This window comes from Herpailurus yagouaroundi, unplaced genomic scaffold (assembly GCF_014898765.1).
Source record: "Herpailurus yagouaroundi ecotype Mexico unplaced genomic scaffold, PumYag 213, whole genome shotgun sequence".
In the NCBI taxonomy this organism is placed as follows: Eukaryota; Metazoa; Chordata; class Mammalia; order Carnivora; family Felidae; genus Herpailurus; species Herpailurus yagouaroundi.
In genome coordinates, this window is record NW_024412444.1 from 2032536 (window position 1) to 2055622 (window position 23087).

General features: G+C 41.4%; 1 long non-coding RNA gene across 1 annotated transcript in view; it reads left to right on the forward strand.

Annotated features, from left to right (window-relative positions):
* LOC121016748 (uncharacterized) overlaps positions 1-23087 on the forward strand; it is a 63252-nt gene that overhangs the window by 39330 nt on the left and 835 nt on the right. The window contains exon 3 of the long non-coding RNA XR_005784424.1: positions 20041-20219. This is a non-coding gene — a long non-coding RNA (uncharacterized LOC121016748). The remainder of the gene's footprint in view (positions 1-20040; positions 20220-23087) is intronic.

Consider the following 23087-nt stretch of genomic DNA (forward strand, 5'->3'; position numbering starts at 1 on the left):
TGTTCTCAATTGAGTCTCTCAGGTAGTTGCAGTCTTATATTGGTCGGGCTGCAGTCATCTGAAGGTTTGACTGGGGCTGAAGGACTCACTTCCAAGTTGCTGCATTCACATTCATGGCAATTTGTGCTGGCTCTTGGCTAGGGGCTCCAATTTCTCTCTGAGCGGGGCTGCTTAAATGTTCTCAATGCATGGCAGCTAGCTTTCCCAGGGTAAATAATCCAAAGAAAGGTCGAAGTTGCATTTCCTTTTTTGTTCTAGTCTTGGACATCACTGCCACTTTTCCCATATTCTGTTGATTGAGGCACTTTAAAAATTCTGCCCAGGTTCTAGAGGAGAGAACATCACTCCTACCTCCTGATGGAAGAGTGTCAAAGTCACATTGTAAAAAGGGCATGTGGGATGGGATATAAGCTACTGCAGCCAGTTTTAGAAAATATAATCTGCCGTCACGGCTGATTAAACATTTAATGGATGTCCCAGAGTTGTAATTGTTGGAAACAAGAGTTTCCTAAACTTCTGCAGTACAAAGCGTTCCCACAAAAGCCTGGATACATAATGTTAGAAGTAGGGTTGTCCCTTGCATGGTAATCTAGGACAGCAACCAAAACTGCATGAAAAATTCAAAAATGAGTGGGATTTAGGACCTGACTTGGGAGGTGAAGAAGGCAAACTATTAGTACTTGCAGTTTGAGACTGTTCCACTCTTTTCTCCACATTTGCTTAAATTAAGGGGTTCTGAGATGATACTTGCTTAGGGAAGCTCTGAGTTTGCAGACCGTCTCCTTGAGCTTCAAGGATATAGAGTTGGGAGAATAGGGCTATGCAGGTGGGTTGGAGTGGAGAGGGAAATGGGAGGAAGGAAAAGATAAAAGATTTCGGTTTGCATGGGTGAGCTGATCTATTTAACCAAAGTGAGTGAGGAGAAGAAAAGGAAGCGCTTTGGCCTGGGATGAAGGAGGAGTTGGGGGGTATTAGTTTCACAGGTCCCTGCATGACAGTTGTTAGCTGTGAGGGTAGGAGAGGAAACAGGATTTGGGACTGTGTTTGGACTGTGCATTTGCTATGCTTTAGTGTTCTTGATGGATTTAAGCAAAGAATGGGATTCTCTTTAAATTAATTTTTCCCACTGACTTGTGCTTTGGGAATAGGATTCGTCCCCAGAACTGAACCACTGCGTGTTGGGGTTTAAGAACCCAGAAATTAAGTGTGTCATTAAAGGCATGATCTCTGAAGTCACACAGACCTGGGTATAAGTTTTGGCTTGTCAAGTACGAACTGTGAGACTTGGGGTGAGCTATCCACCAACTTTGGGCTTCAGTTTTATCTCCAGTCAAGTGAGGTAATGCGTTTCCAAGCCTTCTCTATTAAAATGCTAAGTCTTCTCTGGCATTTTAAATACTAGACCTGATGCAGCCCCAAATCATATGACTTCCTACAGTTTGGCATCCAGGCAAAATCAGGGCTTTGAAAAATAGAGTCCCTGAAACAGAATAATAAGAGGAGTCGCTCAAAATAGAGGTTCTCCAGCAAATCCAGGGCACAGGACTCTTCATTTAAGACAATTAAAGCTTTCAGCCCTTGCTGTGGAAACTGGGGCATTACACCTGGCTCCTGTGCTCCTGTTTGGCATATCATTTGGATCGGGGTGGGGGGGGAAATAAGTTGTAGAAGAATCAAGTAGAATTCTTTACAAAAATAATAAATGAACTATGATGTCCTCATTAGATTTTAACTCTTCTTCAAGGATATTTAAGGTGAACGGAAAGGTGGAAACTGAGGCAAAATATCAACTCTCCCCCCAAACTTACTATTTTATTTGGAAAAATACCCAGAGATTTATTTTTATTTTTTTACTTAAGGCTTAGTTGTGTGGATTTCCCCCCTCTCTGCTATACGGGGGTGGAATTTCCATATGACTCATGCACAATTTGAACTTACTTTGAAAGACTCCACATTTTTCCCATCATTTTCCTAACCTATAGGGTAAGCTCGAATTGAGAGTTTCAGGTTGCTGATGGTAGTAATGATCATAATTGAATATGAAAAACCTGCAATATTCTGAAGCGCTCATTTACCCTCAGATCAGTTATATTTTCCTTCTCTTCTCCCTATCCTTTCTCTAGGCATCATCTTCAGGACCATCATCTCTGCCACTTTTTAAGCCAGTCACAGTGCTTAAAACTTTTCATGTATTCTCTCATCTAATTTTCATGGCAACTCTTTGAGTCTCCTGTTATTATCCCCAATCTAGAGGTAGTAAATATAAACCCAGCATGATTAATTAACCTATCCAAGGTCTCACAGCCTGCAAGATGGCAGAGCTAGGATTTCCTGATGCCAAAGTATTTCTCATAACATGCCAAATACTTCATTTATTTTTCAAATCAACCACTAGCACTGTTGACTTTTTTCCTCCCAAAACACACCCAGTAAAACTTTTACAGAACTGCTATATAAAATAATGACGAGTTGGGCGCCTGGGTGGCTCAGTCGGTTGGGCATCCAACTCTTGATTTCTGATCAGGTCACGATCCCAGGGTCACGGGATGCAGCCTTGTGTTGGACTCCAGGCTAAGCATGGAGCCTGCTTGAGATTCTCTTGCTCTGTCTCCCTCTACCTCTCTTCCCTTCTTGCATGCTCTCTCTCTAAAAATAAAATAAATCTTTTATAAAATAAGACTAGTTGATAATAATGGGCTTATTGTTTTAAAAAAGAGAGAGAGACTTTATTTTCTAGGAAAGTTTTTTTTTAATTTTTTAACATTTATTTATTTTTGAGACAGGGAGAGACAGAGCATGAACGGGGGAGGGGCAGAGAGAGAGGGAGACACAGAATCTGAAACAGGCTCCAGGATCCGAGCTGCCAGCACAGAGCCCGACGCGGGGCTCGAACTCACCGACTGTGAGATCACGACCTGAGCCGAAGTCGGATGCTCAACCGACTGAGCCACCCAGGCGCCCCTCTAGGAAAGTTTTAAGTTTACAGAAAATTGACCAGAATGTACAGAGAATTTTCATATACCTTTCCTGCCCAGTTTCCATATTATTAACATCTTGCATCAGTGTGCTACCTTTGTTAAAATTGGTGAACCAATATTGACACATTAATTAGAAACCGTAGTTTACTTTAGAGTTCTGTGTTGTACAGTTCCATACATTTTGACCGATGCATTATGTCATATACCCTCCATTACAGTATCATATAGGATAGTTTCACTGACCTAAATATCTCCTACCCCATTTATTTATCCCTGTCCCTCAATGCCAGAGCCCCTGGCAACCCCTGATATTTTCATTGTCTCTATAGTTTTGCCTTTTTCAAAATGTCGTATAATTGGAATCAAATAGTTATAGCATTTTCAGACTAGTTTCTAAGTTTTGTAAGAAGGAAGAGAAACGTCCTATTTACCCCTTGACTGTATCCCAAGCAGTCAGACTCACTGCTTATGCTTGTGCTCTCAATGTGGATGCAAGGGCATTACTAGAGAATAAACTTGGAGAATTACTGGAGGTAGTCTGTCCCTAAGATGGAGCTGATCTGTGCCAACAGGCCACCAGAGCTGAGGTGATGAGAATGGGGTCCTCAGATTTATTGGAAACCACCTATGTGTAGGGCAAACAGTTTGTGTCAAAGGTATGTATCTTGATGGTACCAGCAACAAAACATGAGCAAATCCTGTGGGAAATAATCGCTAGCAGGGAAGCAGGTACTGGGATTTAGTGTCTCACCTGTCTGACCTTTTGGAGCCTGCACAGCATACCTTGACTCTTCAGACCTTGAACTATTAGCTGTCATGAGACAGAGAAAGGCAAGAGTAATCTGGTCAACATGGCATAGGGACACTCACGTTCAGAAGTGGCCATTACTGCCTACAAAGAGTACAGCACTTAATCATGGTGCTGTGATAGAAGGACACAAGCGAACATTAGTTTATCTCCTATCCTGCCCCAGACCAGATGAGCAAGGACAGGGTTTGGGATGGGAAGCAAGGTGTGGGAACACATACCCACTCCACTCCAAATTCCTGGTCCCAAAGTCTACACCTGTGCTGGGGGATTGGAAAACCCTTTGAGCTGAATGGAATATTAGACTGAAGATAGGAAAGATTGAATCTCAACTTTCGTGAGACCGGTTGCAGAATTAAAAATGACTGAAAAGCTATGGAATTGAAATAAGAGTATCAAAAGAGCTTCTCTATAGTGAGAAAGGTGAGTTTTGACAAAGCTCGGTAGCAAATTTTAAAAAATGAAACTCTTTCATGTTTGTAACTCAGAAAATTGAGGCTCTAATCAAACTGGCTGCATATAATAACTCATATTGGTGTAGTGCCTGCTAGTTTAAAAAATGCTTTTATTATCCTTTTTCTCCGTGGCTCCTTTTTACAGCCCTGAGAGATAAATAGGACAAGTATTATTTCCTATTTCTTGGATGAGGAAACTAAGGTTTCAAGTGATGAAGTGACTTCATCAAAGCTACATGATCACTAAGTAACTCACCCATTTTTAGTGTCCAGTCTCTCTGATCTCCTTTCCGTTCTCCTGACTAACATGGTGTGTTAAGAAAACAACTTTAGGATTCAGATAAATCACCCATGTAAAGGAAAGAGTAGAGTCAAAGTAAATGTTACAAATAGGCAGAGAAAGAAGTAAAAAGGAGAGTATTTCTCATAGTGAGATCTTTGGCCCATAGGCATTCAAATTTCCTGGGTATGAATCTACAAAAGTCCACATTTTTAGGATTCACCTTCAGACCTTTTGAATCAGAATTTCTGGGGCCAGGGCCCAACCTTCTACATTTTTAACAAACTTCCTCCATTTCACATTTAAGAAAACTGAGTCCCAGACATGTAAGTAACTTGCCCAAAGTCATACTATTATAAGCAGAAGAGCTAGGGTCCAAACCCAGGATCGTCCAAACTCATGAGCCTCTATGTTTAACTTTTAGGCTCGAATGGCTTCTCTGTACATTTTCTGTTTTCATGTTGCCTAGATATTATAAGCACTTTGATTATAGCAAAACACATTGCTCTGTCCCATCTGGAGGAGGGAAAAAAATCTCAAATTTACCCAGAGTCAGGCAACCTAACCGAGGTTAGATAAGCTCATTTTCCAGTCCTACAAAAGTCACAAGATTGCTTTTAAAGGATGCTGCTTACACACTGATTTAGTTCTCAATAATTTATTAATCTATGAATATCCCCCCATTTTTTTTTTTCAATTTTATTCTCAGAGGAAGCAGTCAAGTTTTCTCCTAGGGTGTGTTTTAGTGTGAGGATGGGGGGTATAGGGTTGTTAATGGGTTTTCCATTATTGCTTGAGATTTTGCACCCTGAGAATATCAAAAGCTGGCGGAGGTGCTGGGGCAGGAAGAGGAAAAAGAGCCCCTCCAGGGCCTTTGCTCTTCTTTGTTCCGAAGTGTCCATTCAGCACGAGATCCTTGGGAGTTCAGTCTTTCCTTCCCAGCACAGCTTGACTCAGAATCCTGTCCTTTTATGCCTATGTCAGTGGCTTAGCCCTGTAACTCTAGATGTCCCCTGGAAGCTGCTGTGCTTGCTGAGGTCCATCTTCATGGACCATAGAGAGAACCCTGGCCAGCTAGTCAACAGAGGGAGTTCAATATACGGGTGTAGTGTCAGTGGACTCTATTTTGGGAACCCTTCCACATCATCACTGTGCACACTTTAAGTAGATGTCGATTTCATTTGCATATATTATAATTTGAATATATGACAATTTCATTTGTCAATTATACCTCCAAGTAGCTGGAGAGAACATGTTGGGATCTAGTTGTGGAGGTGTTGAAGGAACGGAGAGTGGACAGGAGGAGAGGGGCCAGCCCAGAATTTAACAATTGCAGGAAGGGGTGGCTATGGCGAGAGCAAGAGAAGGGATGGTATTAGAATTCTGGAGTCAGGGGCGCCTGGGTGGAGCTAGAAGCTGGAGGAGGAGCTGTCCTATGGGACTATGTGGCTGGGACTGTCAGGTGAAAGGTGGAGTCTGGAGAAGGGACTACTCGTGAGCTGGAGCTCACACAGGGTTATTCCAGAACGAGTAAGGAAAACAGAGGGAATGTGTGTCTAGCAGGAACTCACAGCCGCTGAGAAGATGCTGCCTGAAGCAGAAAGGGGGAGAACTATCCTGGCTGCTCCTTTCTACCTGCCCTCCAATCTGTCTACATGGCCTCCCATTGGAAGAACCTAGCCAGAAACCCGTCAGCACAGGACTCTGAGAATTCTAGTTTTCAGCCACCCACTTCCTTTGGTACAAAGCAGAACAGAGAAAGTAGAGGAATGAATCTGAGAGCAACCGGGCACATGATCAGCACAGGCGCCAAAGGGAAATGACATCTGAGTTACATCACGAATACAGCTGACAAATGGGGCCACAAAATTTGGAAACAGAAAAGAATATATGCAATACGTGACTTATTGGTGTTGCATTATGCTACATATGTTCAGTGACATTAAATAACATGTTGAATGTTTCGACCCTCATTAGCAGTACATAGTTTGCAGAACTGTGGAAATGGCCATGAATGGTGCATCAGTGCATTTCCATCAACTCCTGTACCGGCATCTGAGATCAGTTGATTCCCACAAATTGTGTCTCTGATTGCCATTGCATAAGCCTGCATCTTTAGCATATCCCAGAAGAACTGTGTTCAATCTGGGTTTTTTTTGTTTGTTTGTTTTTAATCATCTACGTTTCCATCTGCCTCCTATACATTAACTTGTTTAATTAGCTACCGCTAAATATCAAACTTCTTCTCCAGTTTATTCCAGAGAGAAATATGAGCTAAGCTGCCACATGGAAACTTTTTCCATTCTCACATTCCCAATTTCCTGACAAGCAACTGTCGCCCTAGTGGTCAGGATGCACTAAAGAAATAAATCAACAAATATGTGGCTATGTGCCATGATTCACTTCAAGATGGTGGATTGCAGTGTAGAAGTCTAGAAATGCTGTCTACCAGTGCGTAAGAAATCAAGAAACAGGAGAAGCACCACTGGCGGGTCACAATTTGAAAGAAGAAAGGATTTGAAGTTTATTTATTATGGATCCAGAAATAAAAGTGCAAGGAGAGCGGAATATAGTCAGATTATTAGGTCAGAAGTTAACCTCAGAATCTTCAGAGACCATGCATGATGGACAGGGCCGGTGAACTATTTTGTTTTCCACCTTCTTATCTAAATTATTAGTCTTAACACCCATTTATTTGTCCAAAGTCAAACTTCAGGCTTGCCCACTGCCTATTGTTTGCCACTTTTCTTGGCAACAAGTCTCGTGAACCCGTCTTATGCCATTGTTTCGGTGTAGGTGTCTCGCTCATTCTCCTGGATGCGACTTTATTTCACATCCACATCTACTTATGCCTTGCTCACTGCAGTAGCTTCCAACTGGGCCCCCGTGTTGACTCATGAATTTATTCAATAAATTTTCCAATTTTTATTTCTATGTGGTAGCTAGAATGATATTTCTAAAAGGCTCGTCTAAGTAGGTAACTCCTTGGTAAAAACCAATAGTCCTATTAACAGAAGCCCATTAAGACTTGACACTGAACACAGGAAAAAAAAAATCAACTATGAACTCTTGATAATAGTTAATCTTCCTAATCTGATTCCTTCCTCTCTGACTCCCACCTGACTTTATAGATCCTCTCCTGCGATTTCTCTATATTCATTTGAAGGAACAGAACTTTGCTGAAAATAGATTGGGTGTGGGTGCAATTTTCAACATCTGTTTTAATCTTCAGTGCTGTTTGTCAAACATCTCCAGTCCTCTACCTTCGTGGCACCTCGTGGCATTGTACCTCCCCTTGGGTTTGAACGGGTATGTATGACTAGTTCTGGCCAATGTATTTTGCCTGGTTGTGATGTGGCTCGCTTCGAGAATGGAACATTTAATCATTGGTGAGAGACTTCTGGAGCTCTTCCCTTCTGCCACAGGGTTTGACACTGTTCAGCATGGCGGCTGCTCTGGCAGCTTCCTTCCTGGAGGAAGGAGACTGGGAGCAAAGCTCCCAAGTGATGGGCAACATAAGTGAGAAATAAACCTTTCTTGTTCTAAGCTTCCTTTTGTTTGTTTTTTAAGTTTATTTATTTATTTTGAGAGAGAGAGAGAGAGAGAGAGAGAGAGAGAGACAGAGAATCCCAAGCAGGCTCTGCACTGTCAGCACAGAGCCCAATGTGGGGCTCAGACTCACCATCCGCGACATCATGACCCGAGCTGAAATCAGGAGTTGGAGCTTAACCAGCCGAGCCTCCCCCCACCCCCCTCAGGCGTCCCTCTTGTTATAAACTTCTAAGTTTTGGAGATAGTTATTACTATAGTGCAGGGTTGGCAGACCTTTTCTATAAAAGCTTTGCAAGCCACATAGGTAGTTGACGCTCCTCTTCCTCCATCTTTATGATTCTTAAAACCGTAAAAACAATTCTTACTTTAGGCTATCTAAAAAGAGACCCTAGGCTAGGTTGTCCCAAGGGCTGTGGTTTACCATCCCCTGCTGTAAGGTAACCTGGTGTGTTTTGACTAATACAAAGACCAGAAACAAAATCTATGCAGTTCTTTCATCGTTGCCTTTTTCCATGAGTCTGTTCAGTTCTTGCTTACTCTGGACCAGCTTGCTCTCCTTTCTTGGCCTGCACATGGCCTGATATATTCACCACAGAGAGCTGAAGGTGACTACCCTTGTCTCACCTTTTCAGCCTAAGTATCTCTGGCCTGTTACTTCAGAGTCTCTAAAGACCATCTGACTTAACAACCATGTATTGAGTAAGGTGTCCATCTTTGATCTAGTCAGCATTAGCTGATCAGGTTGTAGGCATATAGAACCATCAGGATCTGAGGTAGGGACAGGCTCTCTAGAAGAGACCATGAACAGGGGATGTTTATAGAGTTTTCTAGTAGAGTACTAACATTTGTACAGACCCTTTCCCATCCCCTTGTTTCGTCTAAGTGGCACATGTTTCCTTTCCCTGCTCTTCACCTGGCAATCTTCAACCATTTCTCAAGACTCAGCCTACGTATCACCTCCTCTGTGAGGTCTTTCATTAACCATTAACATCATCTCAGGTCTGCCCTTCAACCCACTAGGCAGAGTTAATTGCTTCTCCTCTGTAATCCTGTAGTACTTATATGAACATACCAAATCAAGATAATGTAATGATTGCATGTATTCATTAAATTACAAGGGCCTCAATCTAATGGAAGAGCGCCTAGTTTATTCACTACCATGACAGCTTTTTTTGCCAAGGAACTGCTACCCCCTCAAGTCCTTGAGGGACACTGTCCACTCATAATTTCTATCATTAAATATTTAGATGGTCTTTGGCAATCATATCAGAGGTTCTTAGTAACAAGAATTACCAAAAAATAGAGAGCCAAAGAATTTTCACTTTTCTTTAGCAGAACACAATCTTATGTTTATTAAAAATTAGTTCTCAGGGGCGCCTGCATGGCTCAGTTGGTTGAGCGTCCCACTTTGGCTCAGGTCATGATCTCCTGATTCATGAGTTCAAGCCCCATGTCGGGCTTATGGCTGTCAGTGCAGAGCCCACTTCGGATCCTCTGTCTCCTCCTTTCTCTGTCCCACCCCTGCTTGCACTCTCTCAAAAGTAAAACATTGAAAAAAATTAGTTCTCAGAAGTGCAGTAATTGCAAAATCTATAGGCAGTGGTGTGTAAAACGTAGCCCCAAAATACAATTCTAGCCTGAAAGTTAAGAATTAGGTAAGTGCTGTTTGTAGCCAAAACCCACGTGATGGTTGCGTTGGGGTTGTTTGTTTGTTTTTTTGTTTGTTTGTTTTGCCTCCAGTGCGGTGCAATGTAACAGCCTTTTTTAGGGAGTTGAGATATAACTTCGGTTATCAAACTGCCACCAGCTGGCTTAACTTTAATAAAACATCAAGCTGCTGAATATGTCATGCCTTTTTGGTTCCAGCAGTTAATATGTATATTGAGTGCTTACTATTTCTGGAATGCAGGCCAAAAGTAGATGGAACAATGTGTGTAAAATATTTATTTCAAATTATTATTTGGCAACATATGGATCCCATGATGTCAGCTTTGAAACATTTAGGAAGTTTTTAAAAAAACATGCAATGCCATTTAAAAGTAAGATTTGCCCTCTTATACGGCCACTGAAAATTTGAAAATGCTAAAGCTTATGAACTAGGGACCCCTTTTAGGCATTTCAGTCAAAGTGTTCGTGATATATCAGTTAGAGAATAATCAATTGTTGGTTGATGATTTTACTCATTTTACTCCTGGATTAGCACAATCTTTTTCTTTGCTCTCTAGTAAAATTTCTGTTTGAGTGTTCCCTGATATTGCTTTGGAGGAAAGAAACTTGGGGGACAGTTAGCAATGGTATACGGGCTAGAAGTCAAGAAGTGATAAAGAGGAAGTAATGTGGAGTAGCCAGTAGGTATTTGGGGAAAAAATAGTACACAAGTTGCTGAGGGACTAAGTAGAGAGAAGGGAAAGGCACAGGAAAGGGGAAAAGGTCCCCAGAGAGAGAATACAGATTGAGAAAAATAAGCCATATTTTCATAGAAATTGACCATCCACCCACATACTGACCCTGTTGGACTTTGGGATGTGTCTGATGTTCTACATGTCACTCCCATGGCCCAAGAAACTACAAATTCTGCCTTGGGCCAGCCACCCATTTTCTCCATGAGGTCCTCCTGAGAGATACATGCCTATAGACAGTTACCAGTGACAGGCTAACTGAATATTATTATATCTGAACCTAAATGCAGAGTTGTATTAGTTGTAACCTAGCTGTAACAGTTTTATTAATAACACAGGGAGAATTTTAATAACGAGGCAGAGTTTTAACAACATAGCTTGACCAAATGGAAGCCTCTTTTCTCCAAAGCCAGTTAGGCCCCGTCAGCCTCAGATAAAGCAGGTAGGAAAGATAGCTCTGACTCTATCCATCATGTCCCCACATGCTCAGACTCTGGTTCAGTCACCATGAGGTTAATGATGTCCGATGACTACCAACCATGGGCAATCTTGCTGGATCAAGCTGGCCAAGTTTCCCTTCCAAAGCTACCAAACAGGAAGGAAAGAGGGCATCTCAGGAGGGACTGAGAAATGCAAATGCCAGGCCCTGCAGGAACAGCTCTAGGCTCTTACTATCTCTCTGGTGGATCAAGGAAGAAGGAGAAAACAGGCTAGGCCCAAGTATGACATAACCTTTATCTCCTCTGAAAGTAGGCCTATCAACATCTGTAAATTTTAGCAACTCTTCCCTTCTTGGGAGGCCAGATTTCTTGCTACTGATCTTAGAAAGGTAGAAATCAGGTCAGGCAGGGTTGAGAAAGGAAGGAAACAGTCTTGACTCCCCCTAGAAACCCATCGTGCCTCACTTTCTTGGTTACATAAATACACTGTAGGTAGAATAAAATAGTGTCTACCAAGGGTAATATTGAAATCAACCCCTACCTTTGTGAATTTCCATTGAACAAAACTTGTCAATTTTTTTTTAATTTTTTTTAAACGTTTTATTTATTTTTGAGACAAGGAGAGACAGAGCATGAACAGAGGAGGGTCAGAGAGAGGCAGATACAGAATCTGAAACAGGCTCCAGGCTCTGAGCTGTCAGCACAGAGCCCGACGCGGGGCTCGAACTCTCGGACCGCGAGATTGTGACCTGAGCCGAAGTTGGCCGCTCAACCGACTGAGCCACCCAGGCGCCCCAAAACTTGTCAATTTTTTATAAACCTCTGGCCCTTGGATCCTAAATAGTACCAATATTTCAGACCTTGACCAAATTCCTGACCCTGATAATGACCATTGTTTTCCTATCTGACCCCTTTTTATCTTACTGGTCTTCTTTCTGAATGCTACCTGCCTGCCTGACCTTTCAGAGATCCCTAACTCCTGTTTGAGTGACTTCACATCTTTAATGCAAGATTCTGATTCTTGATTTTTAAAAGATTAGGCATTTGAGCAGGCCACACTTTCCTGTAGGAAAGCTTTTTGTTTCTTTTTTTAAACAGCAAGGGAAGAGCTATTTACAAGGGACCAATTTAGCAACATTCATTTCCAAAGTCATTTTCTTTTTATAGGCTGTAAATAGATTTGCAAAATCATGTAACTTCATGGTAATAACATGACCTGGAAATTACAAGGTAATTAAACTCAAAGCATCTAAGAATAGTACTCCAAGAATCATTTACTTCTCAGGGCCAGGAGTCAAGATTTTTTTTTGCTGCTAAGCACTAATGCAAAATGAATTAGTACTGAAAATTTCCAAGCTGCCATACTCCAGGAATTATAGGGGGCCACCTCTGTAGTTGCCAGGTGTAACTGATGACTGCAAGAGTGCAAGAGTGCAAACATTGTAAGAATGTTTGGAGGTGACTTGTTACAAAAGTTTCTTGTAACTTTAAAGTAAGTTTTGTGTTCCTGGAGAAGGTGAATAGAGACATCTGGGTGGCCTATAATGAAGAACTACTGCCCTCAAAGTCAATGTTCAGTCAAACCTGGATGAATCTAAAAGTTTGAAAATGGAGGTGATAGTTTGATGGTATAGCTTGAATTTAGTGATACCATAGGAAAGTGCTGGAAGAGATTTTTCTAGGGTAAAAATGGAAAGTTTTCAGATTTCAGTTTGGACTGTCCAATCTCAGTGGAAAATAATCCAAAGCCAAGCATTTTTCCTAAAACTTGAGGCCGACTGCCTGCCCCAAAGGCAGCAGGCTAACAGACATGGTGGCCATTTTGATATAGACACTGTTCTTTTGGACTGTCCTTATCTACCTCACCAGATGGCTGGCATTGAAGGGGCCTTTCTTTCTGCTGAGAAGAAAGAGATAAAATACATAAGGTCCTCTCTACCTTATCTACTTGGGCCTCCGGAGAAAACAATAAAGAGACATACTGCCTTCCAGCCTACCGAAAGGTTGGCATTGTTTATGTGTACTGAGGCTCAGTTGAAGTGGCTGCAAATATACTAGGAATAGAGTTAGTATTGCCGTCTCTTCGGGGCCTCAGACTGGCTATACCCTCAACCTCAGGTTACGTCTCTTCTCAAAGTTGCCCTCTCATACGACTTTTTTTCTTCTAAGCTCTGATTATCTTTCCTCAATCTTGCCTCTTCAGACCTAGGGTAAGTAATCATTCCACTCTTATTAACCCTGGGGTACTCAACTATTCATTGTAATTTCCTACATCTGTCCACATCTTTTAAATATCACCTTCACCTAAGCCCTCCTTGGATTTTCCTAATTTGAATGAAGTGTTCCCTGTTGGAATGATGACTGATACTCTTACTAATGTTGGAGGCAGGGGGTTCATTAAATATTTGTAATTGAGATCTGTTTTTATTGTTAAGAGCATGTGGTCCATGGAGTACAAATTTTAATTCTTTATGGTTTTCTTTATTTTGTTTTAGTGACTTGTGAGATAGAATGTGGTCCGTTTTTCTGAATGGTCCATGAATGTTTAAAAAGTCATATTCTTTATGTGGAAGACAAGGTTATGTATAGATTCTTTATACCACACTTTCAAAAAAAACAGACTCACCAGAAGTCATAAGACAGAACTTCAAACATGAATTTTCTCCCATAAATTATAATAACATACGACTGAAAATTGTAAGTCAACCCCCCACATCCCTCAAGAAAGAGAGATTACAAGCTTATAATGAGTAGAAAAAAGACCAGGGGACTAGCGGAGGCTGGGCTGTCTGCTAAGGTCATCCACAAGCTCAGTTCACCTGGGACAGACCCTCAAAATTTCAGGCGTTAAGAAAACCACACGTAGCTCTGTTCCAAACACCTTTGGAACACTCGTGTAATCAGACCCGCAAGTGTCGAATCCATGAATGCTGAGTGACCTGTGTCCTGCAAATCCAGTCACCTGTGTCACTGGCCAAGGCACCCAACAGCTGTGATGCAGGCATGATCTGAGGTGCCCAAGGACAGAGAGCCCTGGTGTGAATGCACGTGGAATGCATATGTATGGGACATAAAAATGAAGACACTATCTGGTGTGTGGACCACAAGGCAGATATGTGCTATGGCTGCCTGAAGCCTGTGAAGATAAGAGAGACGTGTTAACGGAAACAAAAGATAAAGCAGAAAGATGAGCAATTCAAAGATTTCTACAGTTTTTTTTTTTCTCTTGGTCTTTGCTTTTGAAGCTGTTTCTCTAAGGCTAATCCTAATCAGGGACATGAACATAGATTAAACTTTTAATTAATGACCATTAACTTTTAATGCTTAAATATTTTATATATCTTCAATCATGTTGTATGTTTGATTCACTAGTGACTAAAAGAGATGTGATAAAATTTCTCATCATGACTGTGTTTGTCAGTTTCGGCTTGGAATCTTTTTTCTTCATCAGCATAACTTATCTGTCATGGATCCCATTTCCTGATCTTGGTTGTCCAAGGTGACAGTTTTCTTTCAGTTAATTTACTCTAAATCATTATTGATTCGTAGTAAATTAATATGTTGTTTGAATCCATAGACCATATCTAGAAAGCCTCTCTATTTGCTTTAGTTCTGAAAGATTCTACTTGTAAGTCAAAGAGACCACTAATGCCTTTTGTGGTGGTATTTAATGGGCTTTTTGATGTAGTGTGTTTCTTTCCTCATATTTATAGCAGCTTGCATCAATGAGAGCCCCAATGTTGAGAATGCATAATTAGAGGTTCTTCTGTATTAACTTAAATCATATATCTGCTCCACAATGAGGAAGGGATGAAATGCATGTTGGGAGTCATAGCAGACGTATGTAATTCAGATCCCCCTTTAAGAAAGAAGTCCTTGCTCAACTGTAAGATGTATGGTTAGCTGAAAGCCTCTGGCTGTTCCTCCTTCAGTGGACCCTAGCTTTTGAGCCAGGGTCACAGTCTTCCCTGGGAAGACCCAACTAATGACTGAGCAATAATACAGTGGTACAAGGGCTGAGCCCTTTCTACCCAGTGGAAGACTCCTCCAAAGGGCAGGCTGTGCTCCACAGAGTCCTGTCAGGCTCCCTGCCCAATTCAACTTCTTCCCCTGTCTTTTTACAAATGTTACTTTTCAATAAACTTGATGCACTCCTAACTCATTCTTAGCATCAACTTCCCAGAGGATCCAACTGGCACCAGAGTTAACCAAAAATGTTCATTCCAATCCAGTTCTTTTATTTTCTCTCCATGCTGCCTTTATAATCCTCCTAGAAAGATTAAAGATTTTATTTCAATGTTGTAATCAGTTTTTATTTCAACCAGTGCAGTAACGTGTGCAACAGATTCATCAATACGTTCAGGAAACCATTAGTTCATAGTACTCTTCTGACTCTTGCTCAGCCTTAAAGTATTTTGCCAGAGCAAATTCAATAACATTGAGGTACGTTACAGATGTCATTGATCTCCTACAAGGTACTGCAAAGAACAGATGCATTGATTCCATCCATGGACGCCAATCTGCATCTGTGTGAGGAGAGACCATGCAGGGAGATGCAGTTTTTTAGACAATTTCAATTCTAACTGCGAAGTGTTTGTTTCAAGAGTTTGGTCTTCATCCATACCTTTACCGTTCTTTTAAAAAAAATGATTAGAATACGAGAGGGAGTTTAGTAAGTTGTGTTTGGGCAGGAAGGGGGTCAAAGAGGAAAGTGAAGTGAATTCCAAGCAAGAGACACCTCCATTGCTAAGAAGACGGGAGGGAGAAAAGCAGATAACAGTAAACTCTGTTCTTTAATTACTTGAACCATCCAGAGGAGTGGCATCATGTGGTCAAAGTGAAGATGAGGATGTTCTCACTGTCTGTTTCTCATGAATTTCCAGACTTTGAAATTCTAGACTCACCCCAGTGGTAGTGTCCTAACACAACTGTGGATTTACCATGAGTGTACAGGGTAGGCATATGCAATGGGATGGGGTTCAGTGATGGTATAGAGTTAGTGCCTATGGCCAGGTGGACCACATCCAATGTGGTTTATAAGGCCTCATGGGGTTCTAAAAAGTGGGTCAAATATTTATGCAAATATTATAATATATTATGACAACCATTTCCTTTGCTTCACAACTCAGGGAGATTGACCAGAACCACACATCTTTAAGTTTTTTATTTTAGTTTCTGTGTAAGCTAGTGACAGCTTCCACATGGGCAGGAGGTGGGGGTGGGGAGCAGGGATGGTAAGTTGGTATCTGTCATGTAAAGGGAAAAACTTCACAGGCAAAACTTCACTTACCTCGGGGGAGTGGGAAGGTCTCTATGAAGGTGATCATACACTTTAAGTGGTTGAAAAGCAGTGTCATTCCCTTCGCTCTCCATATGTCCTAAAGGTAATTCCAGATGCCCAGGTAGAGAAGTGTCTGGGAGGGGTGAATGGGTCATGTTGCTGACATTAATCACTTGCACACTGGTTCCTAGATTTCCCTCGGTCCTGCCCTGACGTGATCTACAGTATCTCCTGGCAACAAGGTGTGTGAAAGCTCAGGTCCTCCTTGGGCATCTTTCTTCTCCAAATGTCAACCTCAGAGAATTATCCTGGAGAAGAAAAAAAATTATCTCCTGTAGCTCCTTTACAACAAAAGCATTTTGTTTTTTTTTTGTTTTGTTTTGTTTTTTACCCATGCATTTTTAAAAGAGAATTGCAATGCTTATGTTTTTTTAAATTTATTTTGGGCAACACAGTTAATGTGTTACATAGTGTGTAAGATGGAGATCATGTATAGATGGAGTTGATGTATACTTGTCTCCCCTACCTCAAAGGATTGTTTGACAAGCCCTCAAGTGGTATGTCATTGCTACTTATTTATCATACCTCATCCATCAGCATTTGTCAACATGTGTTCCATGGAACACTGGTCCTTTGAAAGGCTCATGAAGAAACAGATTTGGTTCCATTTGGTCTTGAGCAATGCCACCCGCCATACCTCAATCTCAGAGATTCACAGTGCATGTTAAGGAATATGAGAGGTCCTACAGTCAAGAAACCTGTTCAACTTTTTTTAAAAACTATTTCCTAAACACTTTTAATGATGGAATCCTTTCTGTAGGTGTGTGACATTTGTTAACATCCCCATAGCCATGTGCTGGGGACATACAGTCAAATGATTAAGAGCCTACATATTTAATGTTTGGGTTTGAATCCCAGCAGTGACATCCATTGACTGTGTGACCTTGGGCAAGGTTATTATCCTCTTTGTTCCTCAGATTCCTCATCTGAAAAATGGGAATAGTGATAATACTGCATTTGTTTGCTGTGAGGTTCAAATAAGTTCATGTATTTAAAGTGCTTAGTAGAATCCCTGACATATGGCAAGAATTTCATGATGTTTCCTGTTATCACTGTTGACTTTTCTCTCTGTATCTCTGAAAATAACTTTGGTTTAATAATAACAATAAATATGAAGTGTGTAATCTTATGGTTGACAGACTTTCCCGTATAAGTCTACCTAATCTTCAAATCAATCTTAATAAATAGGCATTATTGTTATACCCATTTTACTAATTAGGAAAGAGAGGCCAAGAAATCTGAGTATACTTCACGAATGGACAGTAAAGGGGAGAACCAGAATCAAATATGTGTCTTTTGACATCAGATCTTGTGCTTTTTCTTCCTAATATATTTGGTTTTTCTGTGGTTCCAAATTAAAATGTGAAACCTGTCTACTTCTAGTAGCTGAAAAGGTTTGCCTTTCAAAGGGCATATAACTTAAACCCAAGATTAAAAATAGAAGTTAGAAATTAAAGACATTACAATGGATGAAATTTAAGCAAAGCAAGTAACTCAGGGCCTTTTAAGTAATAAAGTCCCTGGACTAGTATTGTAGACGAATGAACACACATGGGGTATAAATACATTTGCTATGTTATAAACTAGAAATCAGTACATATAATCTGACCAAGGATCTTTATACTTTTGTCACATGCAAGAGGAAATTCTAGGTGTTGAAATACTGAATTTCTACGAGAGTTTGATAGTTATAGGGAAAATCAAACTCATTATTGAGATCTGGATTTGAGTTAAAGAGAAATTATTGGTCCTTATTTTAGCCCAATGTATGATCTCCTTCAGCCACCGACAATCTGAAATTCAGAAAAATCCTGCTTTGGCGCTTAATGTTTCCTAAAAATGCAGTTGGTGTATTAGCCCGGTTGGTCCGTGGGCCCTCATGATGCTATCATTCTTGAGTCATCTTTGGGTCTCTGACTAACACTGAAATAATTGGGTGATCTTTAAAGAATATTTTAGGGGATGGTGTCAAGGCTCCATGACAAACTTATCAAAATGTTTTATTTCTTTTTTTTAAGTGGAAATAACAGAGGGTGGGGGTAGGATCATAATCTCACTGATTTGCAATTGATCAAACGAAGACAATCTCATCATAAGTTCAACTTCTGGTCAAAAGAGTTAAGAAAACAAAGTAAAACACTTGTGTGGAGGAGTGTGTAAGAAGAAGGGAAAACATTTCATTCTGCCCAAATCACAACAGTCCAGTAATGTGCCCAGGCTGATCCTACTTGATAAATGAAAAGCCACATAATCCTTTCCATTAGGTCACTATCACTTGATTTTAGTACCCCATATTTCCCCCAAAAGTTTATCTTGCCATATGAACTACTTTGTTGCTTTTAATTCAAAAATGGGATCTATTTCTCATTTTGCTTTGCCTGCCAGGGAGCTTAGAGCTTAGGGCTAAACTTAGTGCTGAATCATAGTCATGATTTCATGTATCTGAAATTTGATGAGTCTCACCTCCTTTGTAGCCATGATTGCTGGTATTAATTTCTCTCTATATAAATTTGGGTATTCCTGTGCTGATACTTTACGTCCTTTTTTGCATGTCTCTTAGAAATTAGGATGAAGTGAAGGAAAGCATTTAAGAGAAGTTTTCAACAATGAGCACTGGAAAATTAAAAAGTCTTTCTTCATTAGGGGCACCTGGGTGGCTCAGTTGGTTGAACATCTAACTCTTTTTTTTTTTTTTTAAACATTTTTTTTTTCAACGTTTATTTATTTTTGGGACAGAGAGAGACAGATCATGAACGGGGAAGGGGCAGAGAGAGAGGGAGACACAGAATCGGAAACAGGCTCCAGGCTCCGAGCCATCAGCCCAGAGCCCGACGTGGGGCTCGAACTCACGGAATGCGAGATCGTGACCTGGCTGAAGTCGGACGCTTAACCGACTGCGCCACCCAGGCGCCCCGATCATCTAACTCTTGATTTCAGCTCGGGTCATGATCTCATGGTAAGTGAGTTCAAGCCCCATGTTGGGCCCTGCTCTGACAGTGCAGAGCCTGTTTGGGATTCTCTCTCCCTTTCTCTCTGCTCCTCCCACTCACTCTCTCTCTCTCTCTCTCTCTCTCTCTCTCTTTCTCAAAAAGAAATAAACAAATTTTTTTAAAGTTTTTTTTTTAATGTTTATTGTATTTTTGAGAGAGAGAGATAGAGATCGCGAACAAGTGGGTGAGGAGTAGAGAGAAAGAGAGAGGGAGACACAGAATCCGTAGCAGTGTCCAGGCTCTGAGCCATCAGCACAGAGCCCGGCATGGGGCTCGAACTCACAAACCGTGAGTTCATGACCTGAGCCCAAGTCGGCGCTTAATTGACTGCACTACCTGGGCACCCCTAAACATAATTTTTGTTTTTACTCTTTATTCATTAGCACTCAATTAACCAGAGTTCCCCTAATTCAGACATTTTATTTAATAATACTGTTAGTATAATAATTATACTTAAAGATAACCTTTGGGAGAAAACGGGAAAATATGTTCAGGTGGAAAAGAGAAGGTAGAAAGACAAAACCCAATCAATACCTATGATTTATGAAAGGTTCAAAGGAAATGGCTGTCACTATTAAGATAAACATTTTGCAAAGTAGAGAAAGTCTATTACCTCCACCCATCCAAGAGCAGCCAAAGAGACAAAGAAAACTGAAAGTTGAATTTGGGGGAAAGGTACCTACATCGCAAAGTTTCACTCAAGTCTCCATTCCTAGTTCAAGTTTTTTGAGACCTTTTACCTGACCATAAGATCTTTGCACTTCCTGGTCCTTTAAAAATGTTTCTCTTTTCTCCAGGGTAGCAGAAAGGAAATTCCTAGGACATGTCACATTTCACAGGAGAGAGAGATTCCATTTCCACTGCAATTCAGAATGGAAGCAAGTCTGGCCTCATTCTTTATCTGGGAACCTCCGTAACCGTCCCTTCCAACAACGCTGAGGTTTGATGGCAAGGAGACTGTTAGCAACAGAAAAAGGTGAAACAGGGAAAATGAATAACTGAGTGGCCCTTTTCCGGCTCCCCGGGAAGGGCTAACACAATTGCTCCTGGTACTTCTTCGGGCATCTCCTAATGCCTGTGGTCTTGTGGTGCTACGGTTTTGTTGTTGTTTTATATGGGATCTCAGTTTGCAGACTTGCATCTTTCTGAAGACCAGTAACTGTTTATTTATAAGCCTCAAACAGCTATTAAGTGGGCATGTGGAGGCAAATGGAATTGCTGCTGAATGCACAAAGTAAATTGATTTGTACCTGCAATTTACATTTATTCTCGGGGTATATTTGACACTAATGTTGTGAGTGAACTACCATGATGAAGATTAATTACGTAAACATTTTCTGCTGACTTTGTGAGCAGCCAAGTTGGTTGTTTTACTTGATTTTCTAAGCTTGGCGCCTAGTAGCAAGATGGCAGACATTTCTTGGTTTTGCCCTGCACCTTCATAGACTAAGTATCCCAGACCAGTCTTACCGAATAAGTGCTGGGGGAGAGTTTTTGCTAGCGACAGCATTCCAGCTTCCTTGATTGGGAAGGAAGAAGTAAAACACTGCTTAGCTCTTGGAATTTTGCAAACATCTGGATTTGGGCAGGATTCCCCAGAATAAAATAAGAATTGTGCTTCTCAAAGGGGTATAAATGTGCTACATGCACAAGAAAGGTCAATTTGTTTAGTTTTTCTTGTTCAACCAATATTAGCCTAGACCCCAAGCACCTTGAGCTGAAGAGAGTTAAGCAGTCAGAGGCTCTACTCTTCTCCTTTGGGAAATGGAGATAATCACAGTACCTCCCTGCCCTTTATGGACGACTCACAGTGGTGTCCGTGGGGTACCTCCTAAAGATGCAGTTTAGAGGCCCAACTCATGTCACACAAAATCAGAATCATCGTGATAGAACCTGAGTGTCTCCAGCTCTGGTTTAGCAAGGTTGTCCCTTGAGATTATGGGGAAATCCTGAGGGCTTTGCATGGTCCCAACAATTACTAGAAAGGCCTCGAACTGCCAGCACATCATGGTCACTGCTGTAGGACTCGCTGGCCGGGCCCATGTGTACCTTCCAAGAGGGCAGATACTTTTGTGAAAGGCTCGGGTGGGAGTTCTTTGCCGCAGTTCTAAAAATGCACAGCGGCTCCACCCGAAGGCTTGTTCTTGGGAGTGAAGGTGTGCCCCCCGCGATCCCTCTGGAAACCCCCCATCACCTTGTCTCCCTGAGCATCCATGCTCAAATAAAGCCCATGCATTTAGGTTGGCCTTTAACTGCTGTCTTCACCTCTGAAAAACCGACTTAGGCTTAGCTCCTGAAGCAAGAAAGCCCAGATTTGACAAAGCCTTATAACCTTTTTGTGCCAGGCCTAGAGAAAAATAACCCTTGTTTTTCCACATCCCATAATCGAGGCAAAAGAGACAACAAGACATTATTTTCAGAAATTTTCCTGCCTCCCTCACATTTGAGTTCACCTTCCTAATGTGTTGTTGACGCATTCATCAGAGTCCTGGAAACCCAGGACAAAGATGTGCACAGGGGAAACCACAGGAATACTCTCGTACCCCATAGTTCTCGTTAGCAGGGAACAGGTCCCACCCAGTGTCCTGAGTAAGCACGGGGAGATCATTTATGGGGACATGAAGACAAAGCAGCTAGGTGGAAAGGGATGTTCACCTCCATTTCATTGATGAATGCCGCAGGGAGGAGCCGGGGGAAATCAGTGCCCTGACCTGGCTGTTTCTCGTGCCTCATTGTTCACACCGGGAACCAGGAAAGGCAGGGGAACCATCTGATGGGGCCCATGCTGGCTAATCTCAGGGCAGGGAGCAGAGGAGATTGGATAATGCATGAGGGAGCAAATGGAAGATGCCCAGCACACCTTCTTTCCATTAGGCTCTTTTTTCTTCTTACCTGACATTCCCTGGGTACTGATCATAGACATTCACCGATACCAGAACTGTTCTAGGAGTTTTATATACATCATCCGGTTGAATCCTCACGACAGAGCTGTGGGTTAGACGCGATTATTTTAGAGGTGAAAAATCAGAGGCTCAGAGAGCTTCCACGCCCTCTTTTTATTTCCAAGGTCATTTCATAATCAGGACGCCAACTTTACCTGTGGAACTGACAGCAGTATTTTCACCTGTGTTTGCAAAGAGGCGACATGGCTGATCTTCCAGGCCTACCCTCTATTTGCTGAGAGACACTTCCTTTCATCAGCCGTCATTAGGGAAGCTCAAACTGAGCAGGCAGTGATGCTGTGCTGTCTCTCTTCAGCCCTTACTTGTTTTATTTACATATTTATTTCTTAGCTTGTAGACTTTTTTGAGAGTATAACGTGCTTGCAGAAAAGTACTCAAATTTAAGCGCATGGCCTGAAGATTTTCACAAAGTAATTCACTGTATAACCAGTACCCAGGCCAGGAAACAGGACATTCCCCATCCTAAGAGCCCTGGCCTTTCCCCTGGTACCTAGTCCTCTGTCCCTACCACCCTGCTTTCAAACCATCATATGGTACTCTTGTCTTTAGTCCTCGATGGGATTCAACAAGGAGATAAAAATTCTTATTTTTTATTTAATGTAGATTTATTAATGATTTCTTGCACTGGGTCAGGTGGCAGCAAATGGCCCATAGACCAAATACAGCCCACCATCTATTTTTGTAAATAAATTTGTAGCGGAACACGGCCATGCCCATTTGTTTACATATTATCTTTGGCCACTTTCAAGCTATAGCAGTAGAGTTGAATAACCCCAAAAGAGGCCTTATCGTCCCCAAAGCCAAAAGTATTTACTATACTTTTATAGTATATACTATATACTATATACTATATACTATATATATATATAATATAATAGTAT